The 20,413-nt window shown below is 53.3% G+C and overlaps 1 protein-coding gene across 1 annotated transcript in view; it reads left to right on the top strand.

The window, feature by feature from the left end:
• GCK (glucokinase) overlaps positions 1-20,413 on the top strand; it is a 56,245-nt gene that overhangs the window by 8,586 nt on the left and 27,246 nt on the right. The gene's annotated exons all lie outside the window — the stretch shown is intronic.

Raw genomic sequence — 20,413 nt, 5'->3', positions numbered from 1 at the left:
GCTCTCTGCATTCGGTTTTCTAGAAGTGCTTCTTACACGTTCCTGTATTCAGTGGTTTGTTTAACTTGACCAAGTGTTTGTGCCTCAGTATCTGATTGTATGTGCAGGTGCTTTAGGGACGACCTGCTGGGAGTGAATTATGAGGCATTGACTTTGGTAATGATTTTATTTTATTTTTTAACATCTTTATTGGAGTATAATTGCTTTACAATGGTGTGTTAGTTTCTGCTTTATAACAAAGTGAATCAGTTATACATATACATATGTCCCCATATCTCTTCCCTCTTGCGTCTCCCTCCGTCCCATCCTCCCTATCCCATCCCTCTAGGTGGTCACAAAGCACCGAGCTGATCTCCCTGTGCTATGCGGCTGCTTCCCACTAGCTGTCTATTTTATGTTTGGTAGTGTATATATGTCCATGCCACTCTCTCACTTTGTCACAGCTTACCCTTCCCCCTCCCCATATCCTCAAGTCCATTCTCTAGTAGGTCTGCGTCCTTATTCCCATCTTGCCCCTAGGTTCTTCACGACCATTTTTTTTTCTTTAGATTCCATATATATGTGTTAGCATACGGTATTTGTTTTTCTCTTTCTGACTTACTTCACTCTGTATGACAGACTCTAGGTCCATCCACCTCACTACAAATAACTCACTTTTGTTTCTTTTTATGGCTGAGTAATATTCCATTGTATATATGTGCTACATCTTCTTTATCCATTCATCTGTCGATGGACACTGAGGTTGCTTCCATGTCCTGGCTATTGTAAATAGAGCTGCAATGAACATTTTGGTACATGACTCTTTTTGAATTTTGGTTTTCTCAGGGTATATTCCCAGTAGTGGGATTGCTGGGTCATGTGGTAGTTCTATTTGTAGTTTTTTAAGGAACCTCCATACTGTTCTCCATAGTGGCTGTACCAATTCACATTCCCACCAGCAGTGCAAGAGGGTTCCCTTTTCTCCACACCCTCTCCAACATTTATTGTTTCTAGATTTTTTGATGATGGCCCTTCTGACTGGTGTGAGGTGATATCTCACTGTAGGTTTGATTTGCATTTCTCTAATGATTAATGATGTTGAGCATTCTTTCATGTGTTTGTTGGCAATCTGTATGTCTTCTTTGGAGAAATGTCTATTTAGGTCTTCTGCCCATTTTTGGACTGGGTTGTTTCCTTTTTTGATATTGAGCTGCATGAGCTGCTTGTATATTTTGGAGATTAATCCTTTGTCAGTTGCTTCATTTGCAAATATTTTCTCCCATTCTGAGGGTTGTCTTTTGGTCTTGTTTATGGTTTCCTTTGCTGTGCAAAAGCCTTTAAGTTTCATTAGATCCCATTTGTTTATTTTGTTTTTATTTCCATTTCTCTAGGAGGTGGGTCAAAAAGGATCTTGCTGTGATTTATGTCATAGAGTGTTCTGCCTATGTTTTCCTCTAAGAGTTTTATAGTGTCTGGCCTTACATTTAGGTCTTTAATCCATTTTGAGTTTATTTCTGTGTATGGTGTTAGGGAGTGTTCTAATTTCATTCTTTTACATGTAGCTGTCCAGTTGAGACAGTGACTTCATTGGGCAGACCAGGTCCTCTCCCTGCTGCTCCAGACTCCGGCCCTGAGACCTGGAAGTCACAGGCTGCCAGGAGGCCCGGGAGGTGACCTCTGTTGGGTAGAGGGTCCGGGGAGTTTAGAGCCCCAGCTGGGGGGCTTGGGGCCTGGGATCTTGGTGGCAGAACCAACTGCCCAGCCATGAGGCAAGACTCAACAGACATCACGAAAGGTCTCAGATGCCTGCGCTTCCCTGCAGGAATCTTTTCCTAAGAAGCCTCAGGGCCGTTGCTCCTGGTGAGGAGTGGAGAGCAGTTACTTTTTCCAAAGCAAAGAAAAATCCAGACGTCTTCTGAGCCAGCCCTGTGCGCGAGCGGAGCCAGGGCTGGTGACAGGGCAGAAGGAAGAGCCTGCCTGCTCCCCCAAGCCAGGCGGGGCGGGGGAGACAGAGGAGAGGGCCCATATCCAGTCCCTTTGGCATGGTTTCCTCCTCACATGTCTTTTCTTCTCCTTCTTCTGTGAAATGACAAGGTCAGCATAAACACTGGGCTCATTCTGCTCCTGGCAGAGCTAATGATGTTGGGAGAAAAACAACCAGCCTGGGTCGGGGTGCCCGCAGCTGCAGGCAGCAGGAAGCCCACGTCTGCTGGTTCCTGGGCCGATGGCCGGAGTTTGGATGAGAAATCCTGCGCAAAGGGGCCGTGGAGGCCAGCTGGGGAGAAGGGAGGCGGGGTCTTTGGCACAAGCAGAGAGCTAGCGTGGCGACAGTGAGAGGTGGGGCCTGTGGCTCGCCGTGGGGAGCTGGTGTGGGGAGGCCACCACGTCAGACTGGGGCTGGCCCACGCCCCCTTCTCATTTGTCCCAGGGACACAATGCTCCACGCGGTAAACCATTTCTGTTCCACACATGCGGTGTGCTGGCCCCAGTTCAGGAGCCAGGCTGGTTCCAGATCGCTGGTGGGGGACGGAGGGGTGTTTCACTGACAGCCTTGTCAGGGCAGAGAGGAGAGGGAGGCACCGCCTCTGGCACATGCCTTAGGGGGTACCAAAAACATCAGTCATCAAGATAAATAATATTCTAATTCAAATTCTAAAGAATCAAAATCCATGCGAAAAATTACGATGAGCAAAATGCCAAATTTCTAAAGAAAGAGGGCCTGAGTATTACTGATTTTTTTCGCTTGTCTTAGGCCTGTGCCGGCTGCCCTTAGAGTGCCAGCTAGCAAGGTGCCAGGGCCAGACAAGGGAGGCGTGGGGCTGTGACGTCCACACCCCTCCCGTCTGTCCTAGCTGCCCAGAGGACCCACCTCTTGTCTGTGGGCTGGGGGAGCGGGGTGGGGGTGCTTCAGCTTGGTTTCAGGGCCGTCCTAAGGATCTGAGGTTTCGCTGCCAGGCCCACCCAGGTCCAGCCCTGCATCCCTGGGAAGTAGCCTGGAGTGGTCGGCTGGGGCTGTATCCACCGCAGGCTCCCAGGAGGAGAGTGTTCAGGTTGCTTTGGAGGGAACTGAAGTGCTGCTGGTTTTGCTCGTTCTTTTTTTCTTCTTTAATTTATGTATTTATTTATTTATTTTTGGCTGTGTTGGGTCTTCGCTGCTGTGCGTGGGCTTTCTCTAGTTGCAGCGAGCCGGGGGCCACTCTTTGATGTGGTGCACAGGCTGCTCATTGCAGTGGCTTCTCTTTGTTGCAGAGCACGGGCTCTAGGCACACGGGCTTCAGTAGTTGTGGCTCGCAGGCTCTAGAGCACAGGCTCAGTTGTTGTGGCACACGGGCTTAGTTGCTCCGTGGCATGTGGGATCTTCCCGGACTGGGGCTCGAACCCCTGTCCCCTGCATTGGCAGGCGGATGCTTAACCACTGCGCCACCAGGGAAGTTCTGGTTTTGCCGTTTCTGTTTCTCTGGTTCATCTTGCCTCTGTGACCTGTCGGATCACCTGTGGTCATCCCCCTATAATCTGCAAGAGTGTGTGGCCTCAGTACCGTTTTCAGTGGCTTCCCTGGGGGGATGGCAGCTTCTTACGTGGTTTTTCTAGAGCTCCTTGGGGGCAGGCCCGCTCCTACTGATGCTGCTTCCCCTCCCCTCCAGCCTGCGGCTGTGGAACCCCACCACAGAGTCATTCCCTTGGCATGGAGCTCTCTCTTTTTTTCCCCATAGTTTTATCATCTGCAAATGGGTTAAAAATATCATCTTTTTCCTTAAAAAAATTTTTTTAATGAAGTATAGTTAACTTTCAATGTTTCAGGTATACAGCAAAGTGATTCAGATACATATATCCTTTTTTAGATTCTTTTCCATTATTGGTTATTACAACATATGAAATATAGTTCCCTGTGCTATACAGTAGGTGCTTGTTGTTTATCTATTTTATATATAGCAGTGTGTATCTGTTAATCCCAAATTCCTAATTTATCCCTCTGTCCCTTTTCCCCTTTGGTAACCATAAGTTTGTTTTTTAAAATGATTTTTAAATTTTTTTTTTTTTTTTTTTTGTGGTACGCGGACCTCTCACTGCTGTGGCCTCTCCCGCTGCGGAGCACAGGCTCCGCATGCACAGGCTCAGTGGCCATGGCTCACGGGCCCAGCCACTCCTGCGGCATGTGAGATCTTCCCGGACTGGGGCACGAACCCGTGTCCCCTGCATCGGCAGGCGGACTCTCAACCACTGTGCCACCAGGGAAGCCCCCATAAGTTTGTTTTCTATGCCTGTGAGTCTGTTTTATAAATAAGTTCATTTGTACCATTTTTTTTGGATTCCACGTATAAGTGATATCATAAGATATTTGTCTTTCTCTGTCTGACTTACTTCACTTAGTATGATAATCTCTAGGTCCATCCATGTTGCTGCAAATGGCATTATTTCATTCTTTTTTGTGGCTGAGTAATATTCCAGTGTATATGTGTACCATGTCTTCTTTATCTGGTCATCTGTCAGTGGACATTTAGGTTGCTATGGAGTTCTATCTCTTGATGGCCACAACTTCTAGGAGACCTGAAATTGGGTCCTGGGAGCCACCTTGGAAGTTCCTGGTCTATTCTTCCCCCTCCCTCATCTGTGCCCTTCTGCTGGTGGGCAGGAGCGATGGGGGCTCTAGAGCCTGTACAGTTTGCCTTATGTGGTGGGTTTAGGGAGCACTTTTCAGGAGGAAAGCTGGGAAGGTAACACTCCAGGTGTCTTAGTCTGCCCAGCTGCCATCTGGGTGACTTAACCAGCAGACATTGCTTCCTCATAGTTCTGGACACTGGAGGTCTGAGATCAGGGTGACATCATGGTCAGATTCTGGGGAGGGCTCCCTTCCTGGCTTGCAGATGGCTGCCTTCCTGCTGTGTCTTCACATAGTTGCAGGGGGGGAAGGAGAGCACTCTGATCTCTTCCTCTTGTGGGGGCTCTACCCTCATGCCCTCATCTAACCCTAATCACTTCCCAAAGGCCCCACCTCCTGACACCATACACTGGGGGTTAGGGCTTCGACATATGAATTTGGGGGAACACAATTCAGTCTATAGCATGAGGGGTAGGGGTGAGAGCCATAGGGGGCACTGACCTCCCTCCATTCAGCCCCCCTCAGCTGCCCTGGGCACTTCGCTGCTGAAGGAGAAGGCTCAGAGATGGGGTGAGTCTGCATCACTTGGCAGGCATGCGCATCCAGGTTCCCTGGCAGGACTTGTCCCAGCGGATCTGGGGCCCCAGCAGGAGAGATGCCCCGCCCCCCAAGCCCCTTGGAGACCTTGCTACTGCCAGATGCTCAGGAGGACGCGAAGCTCCAGGTGGGCCCCAAGCAGGTGTTCTGGGAAAGGGGCCTACGCAGGGAGGAGCAGATGGCTCCGCCGAGCAGAGCGGTGATAAGACCCTGAGTGTGGGGGAGCCAGGCTCCCCGTGGCTGGCGTGGATTCAGCAGCAGGGGCTGGGGCTGTGCCTGCCTGCCGTGCGCCCCTCTCGGCCAGGAGCCTCTGGGGCTGTGCCTGCCTGCCGTGCGCCCCTCTCGGCCAGGAGCCTCTGGGGCTGTGCCTGCCTGCCGTGCGCCCCTCTCGGCCAGGAGCCTCTGGGGCTGTGCCTGCCTGCCGTGCGCCCCTCTCGGCCAGGAGCCTCTGGCTCTGAGCAGCGTGAGACATTGTCCCTGTGGTCCCGTGACGGGGCTGGGCTGGGAGGCCGTGGAGCAGAGACTGCCCCCGGAGAGCTGAGCAAGCTGCCCGTGTCCCAGGCCTCAGGGTCCAGGCGCCTCAGGAAGAGCATTAAAATCCCCAGCATGACTGTACTCTGGAGAGGCGTCATTGTCTGGGGCTTCTCGGGTCCGGGGTCAGGAGCAGGCCAAGGGGACCTGGCAGGGAGACGCAGTGCAGACCCAGCCAGGCCCACGCCTGCTCCTGCAGCAGCAGGACCGGAGGGTGGGAGCGGGGGAGAGGCACAGAGTGCTCGCGGCCGCCTCCCCCATTTCTGCAGAGCTGCCCTGAAGCCACCTGAGGCAAGAGACGTGAGAGCTGCATTCAAGGGCGGCCCTCCAGAGAAGGTTCTGGGGCGCCCGCTGTGGGCTGCGCTGCAGCCTTTGGGGACAGCCCAGGCGTGTTCCCCATGTGCCCCCGTCCCGGCAACAGCGGGGCAGGCCTAGCCTGGCCCAGCCCCTCCACCTTCATCTCACTTCCCGTCTCATGGGTGGGCGCCGATCCTCAGGAGGACGCGGCTCTTCCTCTGTCTCTCTCTCTTTCTCTGTCTCTCTCCTTCTCCTGTCTCTCTGTCTCTGTCTCTGCGTCTCTCTGTGTGTGTCTCTATCTCCCTATCTCTCTCTCTTTGTCTATTTCTGCCTCTTTTTCTTTCCCTCTCTTTCTGTGTTTCTCTAGGTCTGTCTCTCTGTCTTTTCATCTCTGTGTGTGTGTCTCGCTGTCACTGTGTCTCTCTCTGTGTGTCTCTCGCTGCTTCTCTGTGTCTCTGTCCCTCTCTCTGTCTCAGGCGGGGTGCACATTGAGAAGAGGCCCCCTCATCCCCCCCCAAGCCTGCTGCCTCCCACATCAGTCCCTCAGGGCTGGGTCTGCCCCCTGCCCAGATTCCTCCCAGACTGGAGTCCTCTTGGGCCCCTCCTCTGCACCCCTGCTCTGCTCAGCACAGGGCTCCCTGCTGAGCCCACGTCCTCCTCTTCCAGGCCACTTCCCTCCTCAGCCTCCAGGGGCCTCCCAGGAAGCTTCTTGGTGTCCACCAAGGCCCCTGGTCGTCTGACCACCACCATCTCCCCTCTTGCGCCATGTATTCTATTCCTTTATTTCTGAAAGAGCAGCCGTTTCCTGGTGACCAGTTTGTGTACAGGCCATCGAGCTGTTTAGAGAAGCCAGCTTTATGGGACGAAGTTCCAGCAAGTACGTGTGCCTGATGAGGGTCCATTTCTGTTTGTTTACTTCTGCTCCAAGGAATCCCTCACTAAAGCCACTCATGTTTCAGATACAGTTGTGGTGCCAGCTCCTGCCTCCCCTTTCTCAGTGAAGTTGAAAGCCAGTTGTCAAGTTTCATAAAAAGCACCATGGGGGTTTTGACTTGGGGAGAGATGAACCTTCCACCCCAGAATATGGATCACTTCCCCCTGATTCAGATGGTCTTTTTTTTGTCTTTTTTGCTTTTTGGACACGTGTTCACATTTTCTCTCTTTGGGTCTTGGGCTCTCCTCTCCACGAGACTTGGGCTCCTGGCCCAGGCCTCTCCCTGGCCCCTGAGAAAGCCAGTCTGGCTCATCCTCCTCCGGCCATTGATGCCAGAAGGTCCCGTCCTGAGGGCTGGGGCGGGCCAGGGTGCTTGGGCTCTGAGCCTTCCACAGGCTCCCCGCAGGGCAGCTCCCGGACGCCAAGCTGGGTGCCAGGGGTCCCACCAGCTGCTGGAACCAGCGGGAATTGCCTGGTGCTGACAGCCCAGCCACGTTCTAGACCAAAGGGAGGTGATTGGGAGGGGCACTGGGGGGAGCGGGGCTGCAGAGGCCATGAAGGCCAGAGTGTGTACCCAGAACACGAGTGGTCCTGCGGGGTAAGTGGGACAAAGGGTCAGGTGTGCGGGCAGACCATGCCAGAGAACCCACCCTTCCGGGTGGGCGGCTGGCTGCCCCTGGGCCCCGATGCCTCAGGACCCGCTGCTGCCCTGCTCTCGATCACTGCCCCCTTCCCATCCCCGCACTTGCTCTTCACATGTCTTGCTCAATCCATACCTGCTCTTCCCCCCTCGGCTGCCCCCCACCAGGCTGCACCTGCCCAGCTGGCGGCAGCGGGCAGGTCTTCCAAGTCTCCCCCACTGGTGCTGGACCCAAGCAGGAGTCTCACCGAGGGGAAGAGCCCCAGCGATGGGCCCTTGCTCCCAAGTCCCCGCCGGCCAGGTCTGCCCACTGCTCAACCACTGGCTGTTCTCGGTGATGGTTCTCAGAGGCTGCCCTGCCCCTAATTTCACAGAGGAGGGCTTTGCAGGCAGAGACGCCCTGTGAGTTGCTGAAGTCGCACAGGGTGAGTGATGGAGACCTGGGTTCAGTGAGAGCGTGTGTTCTTAGGCAGTGACTTCATGAGCCCAGAGGTGGCCCCTGGAGAGGGCAGAGCCTGCATGGGCTCTGGAGCCAGCTCCCTCGAGGCCTGGTGAGATCTGCGCGGCTCTGGGCCTCACCCGCCTGGTCTGCAAAATGGGGCAATAGCAGCGTGTGCCACCTAGGCTGGGTGTGGAGACTTCTGTGAGGTGTAACTGGAGGTCGATCAGATGGGGACGCAGGGACCAGGAGCTTCTGAGAGGCCCCAGGGCTCTGGCCACCACTGCTCACTGCTCCGGGGTTGATACTGCCTACACTGCCTCCTTTGCTCCCGCCCCTCCAAGGCGTCCTAGCATAGTGTGCTTGCGGAAGTGCATTTAGGACCACGGCCTTATGTTCCGTGAATGTCTGTAGATGCCTGCTGACCTTCCAACACACCCCTGCCACACACAGCTCAGCAGACCCCTGAGCCCTGGGCAGGACCCTGGGTGTTGAGTGGTGAGCCAGCTCGGCACAGACTGTGGTCCTCCATGCTGGGCACCCTGGGCTTGCCCATCCCTCGGCCCACTGTGCCGGCCACCCTGCCCAGGCAGGAGACCTGTTTGATCTCGGAGAGACGGCAGTGAGTGGTGGCTTGAAGTGAGATCTAGTTCCCTGCCCAGGAATTGAACCTGGGCAGCCTGGATCAAAACCAGGCATCCTAGCTGCTAGACCACCAGGGGCTAGAGGCTAGAAACAAAATTCCCCTGGCCCTTGCCCCCAGTGAAAACTACATTTCTTAAGGAGGCAAAAACTGTAAAAACGGGCACAAGTTGACTATTAGAGACACAGTACAACAAGTGAGAGAGCACACAGAGAAACCATTTGTTTAGTTAAGACAGAAGTAAGGCAGAGATGCACACCCGGCGAGCAAGGGTGTGGGCGTCCTCCCTAATGAGGAGGAGAGCGGTAAAGAAGCAGTTAAAGCATTCATATAGGGCAGTTCTTCCGGGTCTTTGTTTACCTTTGGCCAATTACCTGGTTTCTTTTTCCACACCTGACCTGCCCTAGGACCTCCCCAACGTGTGTACGCAACTTTCTTTCATGATAGCCCAGAGGCCTATGGGGGGCCTTGGCATCACATATTATGGGGTAGCGCCCCCTCCTTTTTGACCCCCAAGGAGCCTTTCTGCGCACGTGTAATGTCTCCCTTGCCCCAAGGATGGGAAATATGTGACCTCTTGATCCTTCACTCAAACAGGGTTTAGCCCGTCTCTGCTCCTGCCAGGACCGTTATCTTAAAGTGTCTTCAGGAGACAAAGCCTGGCTGTTTACCTTGCTTCTGTTGTTATTTCTATTTTGAAGTGCAAACAGGAGGCTGGTTGTAAATGTCCGACCTGAAGCCCATCTTTTTCTCACCCCAAGCAATGTAAACAGGAGGCCAGTTGTAAATGCCTAGCCTGGAGCCCGTCTATCTTGTCCCTCACAGGGCATCAGCAACAGACCTGGGTGGAGTGCTTCCGGCCTGTAAGGATCCAGCAGATCCATCCTTTGCCCCCAGGGGAGGTGAGGGGCGGGAGGAGATAAAGACCCTCCCTCGTTAGCACTACCCAGAGAGCAGAACTGGTCTGGGCACCCAGAAGGGAAGGAGGCCAGCTCCACCTCCAAGGACTGCCCTCTGCTCCCAGCCTGTGCCTGGCTGGGCTGCAGGCTCAACCTCACTCTTCCCCTTTCCAGCAGGGTGGCCTTCGGCGACTTTGAAATCCCTCCAGACCTCAGTTTCCCCTCCTGTACAGTGCCCCCCTGGGCTGTTGTATGGGTGTGAGCCCCTGAATGTGTGCCTCTCGCAGGCATGAGCAGGGTGGGGCCCTCATGCTAGGTAACCGAGCGCCGACCTTTCCAGAACAACACTTCCACCATGAGTAGAAGTGCAGAGAAGTCCCACAAGTAGACAGATGGAAGGAGGAACGCGATGCACCCCCTTCCAGAAGATACAGAGTCCTCACCCTGCGTCCTCCATCCCTCCGATCTCTGCTTCCGTCATTGTCATTACATCTTCTTCTCTGACCTTCCTGCCTCCCCCTTCCCTCTTCTAAGGATGCTTATGATGTCATTGGGCCCACGGGATAACCCCGGACCATCTCCCTATCTCAGGGTTCTTAATAGCTCCCACGTCCCTTTTGCCATGTAAGGCCACATTTCACAGATTCCAGGGGCTAGGAATTCTTGGGGGGGTGGCCTTGCCTCCCTGCTCCCACCCCCAGCTCAGTGATGGGCACAGCCCTGCCTGCCTGCCTCACCCTTTGGCTCACTGGCTTTGAGGGCTTTTTCTTTGCAGCTGTAGTTATCCGCCCCCCACACCCGCCCTGACCGCACACACGCTTTTAATCAAATTCTGACACTTTTAGGACTCCCCTGGAGGTCCAGTGATTAAGACTCTGCGCTTCCACTGCAGGGGGCACAGGTTCGATCCCTGGTCAGGGAACTAAGATCCCGCATGCCGTGGGGCGCAGCCAAAAAAAAAAAAATTCTGACACTTTTAATCAAAATCTTATAAAACAGACCACACAGAGCTATTCCCCCTCCTGGGCAGCCCTGAGGAGGGCAAAAGAGGAGGCTGCCCAAGCCCAGACCCGTGCAAGGTCACAGCCTGCATTTTCCCTACGTTCAGGAATTGGTACCAGTCTCCTGCGTGGCCCAGTGGAGGGCAGGAGAGGCCAGGCTAGGGGAGGGCCTGGGGGCCCATAAACAGCAGAAGGAAGGGACTGAGAACCAGGGCAAGTGGCTCCTGGACATCTTAGGGAGTTTGGGATGAGGTGCACGGCACGCCCTTCCTTTTCAATCTTTTCCAGGTGGGTTGGCCAGGAAGGCCAGCGAGAAGGGATGCTGCACAGGGGCCTGTGGGGGAAGCCAGCCCAGGTGGGATGTGCCCATGAGGGTTTCGAGGCAGGAAGAACACTCAGGACGGGACACGTTGGGTCATGAGGCCCTGCAGCACAGGAGAAAACCACTTTCCTAGGGGAGGGGCAAGGACTTGACGCTTCTGGTCTGTGAGGATGAAGGGACAGCACCGCCAGGAAGAGCCAGGAGTCCCCTGCCTTTCCCCTTGTCCACGGCCAAGTGCTCTGCTTGTGTCTGATGGATGACCCTCAGTCAGCCTTCCCTCCAATGCAGGCACATACCCCTGCACATCACTGTCCGGGGGAAACACAGCATTTTCTAGTAGGCACGTTACAAAAGTAAAAAGAAGTAGAGAGATTAATTTTCATAATGCTTTCTTTAACCCTCTATAAACAGAATATTATTGGGACTTCCCTGGCGGTCCAGTGGTTGGGACTCTGTACTTCCATTGCTGAGGGCCCAGGTTCCATCCCTGGTTGGGGAACTAAGATCCTGCAAGCTGCGCAGCACGGCCAAGAAAAAAACCAAAAACAACAATATTATCATTGAAATGTGTAATCTACATAAAAACTGTTAATGAAATATTTCACACGCTATGGTTCATGTTGCTTTCCAAAGCCATGTGTATTTTCCACGTACAGCATCTCCCAGTGTGGACTTGCCACGTTTCAAGTGCCCAAGAGCCACATGTAGCCAGTGGCTACCACCCTCAATAGCACAGGTCACAGCCACTCTGACAGGTGGTCACCCAGGGAATCGTCAGGAATCCCTGGCCAGAGGAAGCAAAGAGGGGCTGGACTGGCCTGATGGGACCGAGCTCCATGTGCTGAGGGTAGGACAGCTCTGGGGAGCAGGACCTGAGACTCAAAGGCAGCCAAGGCCCCTCTGTCCACCTCTGTCTGGGGCTGGCGTCACTCTCCCCACCTGACGATGGAGCTCCAGGCTCACAGCCTTACAGCCTTATAACCAGAGGGAAAGGAGAGCTCTTCCCTGTGAGTTCCCACTAGACACGATTCCCAGGAAGGACTCCTCGGGGCTCTGTTGGGACCACGAGCCCACCGGAGATCCACAGGGTGCGCGCAATCTGACCGGCCCAGCCCGAGGCGCTAGCTGCCCGAGACGCTAGAATCAGCCGCCTTCAGGAGTCAGAGGGCTGGTGTAGGGACACAGGACAAGGGTCCTGCTCTGGGCACACCCGGCCTGACCCCCGTCCATGCCTGTCCTAACAGCAGCGTGGCCCCCGCGCAGCCCAGCTCCACTCACCAAGACACTCACAGGGCTGCTCTCAGCTCTGTCTTGCATAGCCCGTCCTTGCCGTGTGCCCCTTGGCCAGCTGGCCCCAGCAGCCCTTCCGCCCTACCATCCTCGCCCCCACGCCTGGCTCCACTGGCTGTCCCACTCCAGGCCCTCACCTTGCAAGCCCACTTTTCCCACTGCTTCCAGAGTGAGCCATCTGAGCTCAATTCCAGGTGTGCCTTCCCTGCACAGAGCCTCCCGTGGCCTCACAGAGCCAGACCCTCATGGGTCAGCCCAGATTTTAGCCTCAAGGCCTGAAATCTGCAGCCACACTCCAGCCACCCCAGACCCAGTGCCCTTCACTGTACCCAGTCGAGCTCCTTGGCCCTGGCTCTTGTTCTCTGCCTGCCTAGCTACCGGCACAAGGAGCATGGGTGGGCAGGTCGCAATTATAGCTTTAAATTTAGCGGGACTCTTCTTGTACCTCTGCTGGAAGCAGCCCTCCTTTGAGAACCAGGACCTCTAGGCCCACAAAACCTAAGGTGGTGGGTACAGAAAGAACAAGTTCCCCAAATGGGTCAGGGGGAGTGATGAAGAGCCTTTGATTCCCAGACCCATGTATTTTACCTTCTAGGGACACAGCATCACCCAGTGGCCATTAAAGAGGACATTGCACCCTGGAGGTCACCTGCCCCTTCTGTAGGGGAGCATCTTCAAGCTGACAGCTCAGTTGTACCTTCAGGAGGCTAGACCACCAGGGGCTAGTGTGACCACTGTATAAGGGGGGCAGCTTCTAGGTGGGAGGACTAGTGGATCCCGTGGACCGTGTGCTATCTGCCAAGCCTCCTTTGCCATGAAGGGGCCCTTCGTCTGCGATCGTGTTGTGGAGGATCTCATATCAGTAGATCAGACATTCTGTGGTTCCGCGGTTGGTGGAACAGGCTGAAACACCGAATGTAGGAAAGGCAGATGCGTGCCTGGAATATCAGATGAACTGTTGTCCCCTCCAGAGAGGGAAGGGCCCAGGGTAGTCAACCTGTCACCGAGTCGTGGCTGGTTGGTCTCCTGGAGGAACAGTGTCACACCAGGGGTTTAGGGCCGGTCTCTGATATTGGCAGGTCATACATTTGACAGCAGCAAAAGCTTGATCAGCCTTGGCAAAAGGGAGCCTATGCTTTCGGGTGTAGATGCAGCTTCCACCTCCGCCACCACTGTTATTGGTTTGTGAGGGCATCGTGTAAACACTGAGCCGATGTAAGGAGCTGCTGGTCAGTCCTCCACGTGCTTATTTAGTGCCTCTTCTCTAGCAAATGGTTTCTCACAGGCAGTAACTCCTCAAACTTGTTCCCATGCACCTGGATTTATCTATATGCCTCCTCCCCACACCTCTCCTGTCCCCAGTCCTCTTAATCTCTCTCCTTCCAGCTAAGCTATTCACCCCTGTCCATGGTCTCTGCGTACCTTGACCTTTGGGCCACTTCTCTCTCCTCACAAAGTGAGGGTGCCCTGCCCCACACTCTGCCTCTTGAGAGGATTTCTCCTCACCGCTGTCTTCTGGGGCCACCCCTGAGTGGGACTGCGGTGCAGCAGAAGTCCACTCCCAGCTTGTACCAACCGGCCAGGCTGAGCTGTCTGTGGACCAAGCGTGGGTGGGTTTTTGCCCTCCTCCTCAGCCAGGCAAAGGGAAGGCCATCTGTGAGCTGAGAGAGGGGCACGGGGGCATCGGTGCAGGAGTGGCAGGTGACAGGTGGGTCTGGGCCAGCTGTTCCTGCAGCTGGACCTGCTTGAGCCTGGTTGCAGATGCCCCACTTCCATCTTATGATGGATGGCTGCGGGGCCTGCCCGATGTGATGACTTAGCAGCTCTGACAGCATTCGGCTCATGACGGGCAGTCCTGGCCACATGGTCACTCGATGTCCCATGGTCAGATGCTCTGTCTCTACCTATGCCCGGTGACAGGCCAGGAGCTGCCTTTCAGGTGGTGTTTGGTTCTCTGCTGCAGTTGGCAGGACCTTGGTCCAGAGCCCGGGTTCTGGTCTGTGACCCTTCTCTGGGGGTTTATCACACTTCACACAGTGTAACACCTCAAGTATCAGGGCTGCCGCGTCACATGGCCTCAGAGTCAGGGCTGATTGTGGCCGACTAGCTGCAGGGCCCTTTCTTTCTCTGTCTCCGCTTAAACTATCGGCCTTCTGTTTCATCCAGTCAATAGGTTGGAACAGTATTGCCGAGGGCAGAATATGCTGCTTCCAAAATCTGAAGAGGCCTGTCAAGCACTATGCACCTTTCTTAGCGATAAGAGAAAAAGGCACAATCATTTGTTACTCACTTGAAAGCAGTTGTCCTTGGCATGTCCAGACCACTGGGCCCCTCACATTTCACTGATGTGGCAGGCCCCTGAGTCTTTTCCTGGTGTACCTCGCCAGGACATCCATGGTACTTGCCCCTTCTGCTCGGTGGGTCCAACTAGCATGGTGTCATCAATATGGTGAGTCAATATAATGTTCTGTGGTCTGTGTAGACCAGATGGTTTAGGTGTCTTGGGACTGTACTGTGACAGAGGGCAGGAGAATTCACATCATTTGGAGCAAGACTGTGACTGAATACTGTTACCCATCTCATGTGGGCGCAAACTGCTTCTGCTCTTCCTTCCTGAAGGGAATTGTAAAACAATGAATGCCTTCGCTTGGGCTGCTGTAACAAAATACCATAGCTTCAGTATGGGTGGTGGCTTCATTAGCAGACATTGATTTCTCCGCAGTGCTGGAGGCTGGAAGTCTGAGATTAGGGTACCAGCAGGGTTGGGTTCTGGTGAGAGCCCTCTTCCTGGCTTGCAAATATCCACCTTCTCACTGTGTCCTCACATGATGGAGAGAGCTCGAGCTGCCGTCTCTTCCTCCTCTTGTAAGGACACTAATATCATCATGGTGGCCCCACCCTCATGACCTCATCTAAACCTAATTACCTCCCAAAGGCCCCACCTCTAAAAACCATCACACTGGGGGTTAGGGCTTTAACATATGAACTTTGGGGGGACTTTCAGTCCATAACAATAAATTTGCCAGACTAATAGCTGCCTACTATGTACCTACTATAAACTGTGTTAATCTGTTTTAGAAGAGATACTATATCCAGCACTTCAGCTGCAATTGTATAACTGAATGTGTGGTAGTCAGTCTACTGCCATCCATTCTGATCCATTCAGTTTTCAGGGATCAGACTGGAGAATTTAATGATCATATGATGTGACCCACACCCTGCGCCCTTTGAGTCATTAAGAATGGCAATCATTTCTGCCGTTTCCCCAGGATTTGACACTTTTCTTTTGGCTCGTGTGTGTGTGTGTGTGTGTGTGTGTGTGTGTGTGTGTGGCAATTTCAAGGGCTTGCACTTGGCCTTTTCCTATTACAAATGTTCTCATTCTATGGATCAAGGAACCACTGTGAGGGCTCTTCCAATAGCTAAGTAAATCCATTCCAATTATATGTTCAGGATCCAGGGAAGTGGCCACTGAGTGAATCCGTGGAACTAGTAGATCCCACATAAGGCAGACCAGGGCAAGAACCCTATTTATCCCCTCACCCCAGTATGCCCCTGTGCTAACAGGGGAGCCATGATACATTGGGACCCTAGATATCAATGTCAATTGCCATGAAATAGCCATTGAAATATCTGAATATTCTGTGTATTCAGGCAAATAGCCACATATCCCTATTATATATACTTGCCGTGGTGTTTCAGGGTCCTTCCTTCTTCATGGAGACTCAGTCCCTCTTTCAATCAATGGGTTCTGGACCTGAGCCTGGGTTCAGGCTTGGGTTTGGAAACTATGCCTTTCCATCTTAACTTTCCACTGGGGTGGCTGACCTCAGCCTTCTGCTCACCCTTTCTTGGCCCGAAGGATACAACACTCTATCAGCTTTCTCCTTAGATCCCTGTAGACCCACCCCCTCTGGTTGTCAGTCTTGCTGCTCAGTATGGTAATTATTCCTGCTTTGCTTCTGGTCTCTGCCATTAAGGGATCAGGCATCCCCACTGCTACTAAGGAGTGTAGTTCTGAAACAATGTCTCCTCCCATCAGCCCTGGTCTACAGAGGACAGCCCCCTCTGAGCCTTTCCGTTGATGTCCCCTCATCAGCATGTCCCCTACAGCCTTGGAAAACAGAGTATCCCTCTACTTTTCCAAGGAGTATGGCCACCTTGTGGGTTTTCCAGTCTTACAGAGCAGATCAACATTATTATACCCATTTCTCTTATCCTTTTGATCACTTCCTCCATATAAACTCAAGAACCTCTGCCTCCTTTATTTATTTATTTATTTTTAAAGCTTTTTAAAAAAAATTTTTATTTATTTTTGGCTGTGTTGGATCTTTGTTGCTGCGCACAGGCTCTCTTTAGTTGTGGGGAGCGGGGGCTACTTTTTGTTGCGCTGCGCGGGCTTCTCATTGTGATGGCTTCTCTTGTTGCGGAGCATGGGCTCTAGGCACGTGGGCTTCAGTAGTTGTGGCTCGTGGGCTCAGTAGTTGTGGCTCACAGGCTCAGTAGTTGTGGCACATGGGCTTAGTTGCTCTGCGGCATGTGGGATCTTCCCGGACCAGGGCTTGAACCCATGTCCCCTGCATTGGCAGGCGGATTCTTAACCACTGCACCACCAGGGAAGCCCTATGCCTCCTTTTTTTAAAATTGAAACATAGTTGATTTACAATGTTGTGTTAATCTCTGCTGTACAGCAGAGTGATCCAGTTATACATATATGTACTTTTTTAAATATTCTTTTCCATTGTGGATAATCATAGAATATTGAATATAGTTCCCTGTGCTATATAGTAAGACTCTACCTCCTTTAATGTGGGTCATTGCTTTTTTAAAGCTTTGAGAGCCACCCCAGCAATGTAATGGAACCCTCTCTTGGGACCCTTGCCAGGGTGTTAAATCCTGCATCACCGGTGAATGCTCCCTTGTCAGCAAAGTCACCCTTCTCCTTAGAGTCTGCCTGCCTTGGTCCAGCACGTGCAGGTCAAGTCTCCCACTTCCGGCCAGAACGTGTTAGCCAGAGCCTGCAGAAACCTCAGCGTATCATTCTTTTCCTCCCTCAGCAGGTCCAAGCCTTCCCCAACTGGCCATTTTGAGATTTGACATTAGTGCATATGGCCGGGGGAGAGGCAGAGGCAGGTCCTGAGAAGGACATACATCATCTCTTTGAGACTTCTGCATTGTTGTCAAGGGAGACAAGGCCTCCTTCTGAAAACAAGGCTACTCTGTAAGCCCAGAGCAGAGGCTGCATGGGAATCTGGGAATTCAAAATTCTCAAGCTCATCTACACATACCCGGAAAGCCAATCACATGCCTCTCTTTCCAACTCCTCCTTCAGTGATGCCGTGTTGGCAGCTTGAAATTGGCCATGGAGGGAGGGCTTACACCATGAAAATCAGAAAATGCTACCAGGAGCTTCCCTGGTGGCGCAGTGGTTAAGAATCCACCTGCTAATGCAGGGGACACAGGCTCGAGTCCTGGTCTGGGAAGATCCCACATGCCACGGAGCAACTAAGCCCGCGAGCCACAACTACTGAGCCCACGTGCCACATCTACTGAAGCCTGCATGCCTAGAGCCCACGCTCTGCAACTGCAACAAGAGAAGCCACTGCAATGAGAAGCCCGCACGCTGCTACGAAGAGAAGCCCCTGCTTGCCGCAACTAGAGAAAGCCGGCGCTCAGCAACGAAGACCCAATGCAGCCAAAAATAAATAAATAAGTAAATTTAAAAAAAAAAGAAAATGCTACCAACCAGGTCCTCCATCATCCCTGGGAGCCACTTGTTAACCATTGGCCAGCACACCACTGCCCACACTCCTCCCTCATGGGGCAAGCTTGCCCTCTCTGAAGCTCAAATACTGCTCCCTTACAATTAAGTCCTGCATCTGGTCTCCAGCTCTGTTGGCCTTTGGGTGCAGGAGACAAATACTGCCCAGGAGACCCTCCTCCTCTCCCACTTTGCTTTAAATCAAGAGATCCGAGCCTGGCATTTTCTCTTTTCAGTGCATTGTGACACTTATCAACAGCCACTCAGTTGCACGGTCCTTAGGCTGACGTCCCCCCCCAGAGCCCTCGGCGCCAGACATCACACGGGCGGTGCCTTCCCTTCCATCAGCGCTCTGCCCCCACCATGGGAATCAGTGCAAGTCTGCCACCAGTACTGCTTCTGCCACCAGTGACGCTCCTCTCCTCTCGTCAATCCCGCTGCAAACAATCCACTTCCAGAGCCCCACCTCATTTCTAAGACCAGCCTGGCACCAACTTAAGTCCTAGGAGGAGGGTCCCAGAAGGTGTGCGACGAGGCTTCCGGTACCGGTCACTTGTGAGAGAGTGTGCTCAGGTGAGGCCAGGTGCATGGATGTTGGGGTAAGACAGGGTTGGAGGCAGATTCGGATTCAGCAGAAATCAATCCCCAGTCTGATCTCACGGGGAGCTCTGGAGCATGAATGGTGTCGTGAGTCATCCCTCCTGAGGCCGGGCAGCCTCTGCACTCCTGTACTGGGCAGTCATTGGCTGGGGGTCCCAGTGGGAGGGCCAGGGCTGCCAGATTCAGCAAATAAAAATTCAGAATGCCCAGTTACATTTGAATTTCAGATAAACAACAAATAAATTTTTAATATATGTTCCCAATATTGCGTGACACACTGTATTTTCTCTGCCAATCCCGGAGGCACATAACCTTCCAGGTATTTCTGGGTGGGGTGACTTCATAGACTGAAGACAAGTCTTAGGACAAGGGTCCAGCTGTGAGCTGCTGGCAGCCAATTGGAGCAGCTGGGGAGCAGGTGCAGTGCCCAGCAAAGGGAATCGTGGCAGGTACCAACACCATCTATAACGTGATAGGTTATGCCGTGAGCAGGACCACTGTGTACTCCGTACAAATACAGCCACTGCTGAGTTCTTTAAGAGTTCAGTGATTAGGTAGTTGATGTTTTGAATGCTTTATAGTATGCAAAAATTGTTGGTGGGTTGCTATATATAAATAGAGTTTTAGTGATATTTGGAGAATGAGATGGAGTGTTTGGATGGGCATCATTTATTTTTCATTTAAAACAAGGAATGTAGGCTCTTGCTCTTGGAAATTAGTTAACCAACATGTTTCCAGAGTGGCTGCAAAGTCATGAGTGTAGTTCAGCCACCAGGGGAATCCACGTGGGGAGAAGCAGCAGACCTAGCTTGACCAGTGGCACCATTAGCCATGGAGTAAGTCAGAGGGTAGAACAGGGCGTTTCCCTCCATCCTTTCAGACACAGCCCCAACTCTGTCTGCAGGTGGTAGGGCCGGAGCGACGGGGGGAGCATGTAGCAGAGCCCCGCATGCCGTTGTCACATGGCCACTGCCAGAACCACAGCCTCTGGGAGGTGACCCAGAAGGGTCAGGGGATCAGGTTCCAGGGAGGCTGGGGGGCCTCTGTTCAATTCCTCCACTCAGGTCTTTTCCCCTGGAGAGCCAGTTGTTAACCATTTTCCGGCAGAGCGCTGGTTTCCATCACCTTGAAGGGAGTAAAGTCCAGCTTCTGCCTCACCTCCTGGGGGCTTTCCTGAGCCACCCTGTTGAGGGTAATTACCTATGGGTGTCCCGCCGTCCCTTGCTTTCCCCTCTCTAGGCTTTCTCACATGCAGCAGAGCCGAATGACTTGTTAGTCCCCACTGTGGCAGTTCGGGTCCATTAGGCTGTACCAGATACCCAACTATCCCTGAGTTCTCTGATAGGGCTCATAATCTCACACAATAAACAGGCCAGAAGTGGTTCTCAGCCCAATACAGTGACACCCTGATGTCAGGCTCTGGGTCAGCTGTGCTGGCTGTTTTCGCCTCCCCCTCATGGCTGCAAGGTGCAGCCACAGCACAAGGGATACCAACAGACCTAGTGAGGCTCCAAATGCAAGAGGGGTGGGCCTTCTGCTGCCACATCTTCCCCAGGTGCCTCCCTCCTGGCAGCTCCAGAAGGGGTGGGCTTTAGGCCAGATGGGGCCATCCCCCAGTGCTGGGCGTGTCGCCACCTGATCCCCAAACAAAACGGAGGGTCCGTGAGCAAGAAAGAAGGGGAACCAGCGGTGGGGGTCAAGAAACAGTGTCTGCCCTCACCCCTAGGAGCAGGCATGAATCACATGTCTGAGGTCAGGTAGGTAGCAAGTGTCCACCAGCTCCCATCTCCTGCTCCAAGTGCCACGAGGGAGCTGGAACGATGACTTCCAGGGTCCTGGCTCCTCGGGGTGGAGAGACCCCGCTGCAGAAGGAGGCTTGA

The sequence above is a fragment of the Delphinapterus leucas genome, chromosome 9 (genome assembly GCF_059928025.1).
Source record: "Delphinapterus leucas isolate spDelLeu-1000000601 "Yukka" chromosome 9, BTC_Dleu_Yukka2, whole genome shotgun sequence".
Taxonomy (NCBI): Eukaryota; Metazoa; Chordata; class Mammalia; order Artiodactyla; family Monodontidae; genus Delphinapterus; species Delphinapterus leucas.
The sequence above is the reverse complement of the archived record's forward strand: the minus strand, read 5'-3'. Positions and strand labels throughout refer to the sequence as shown.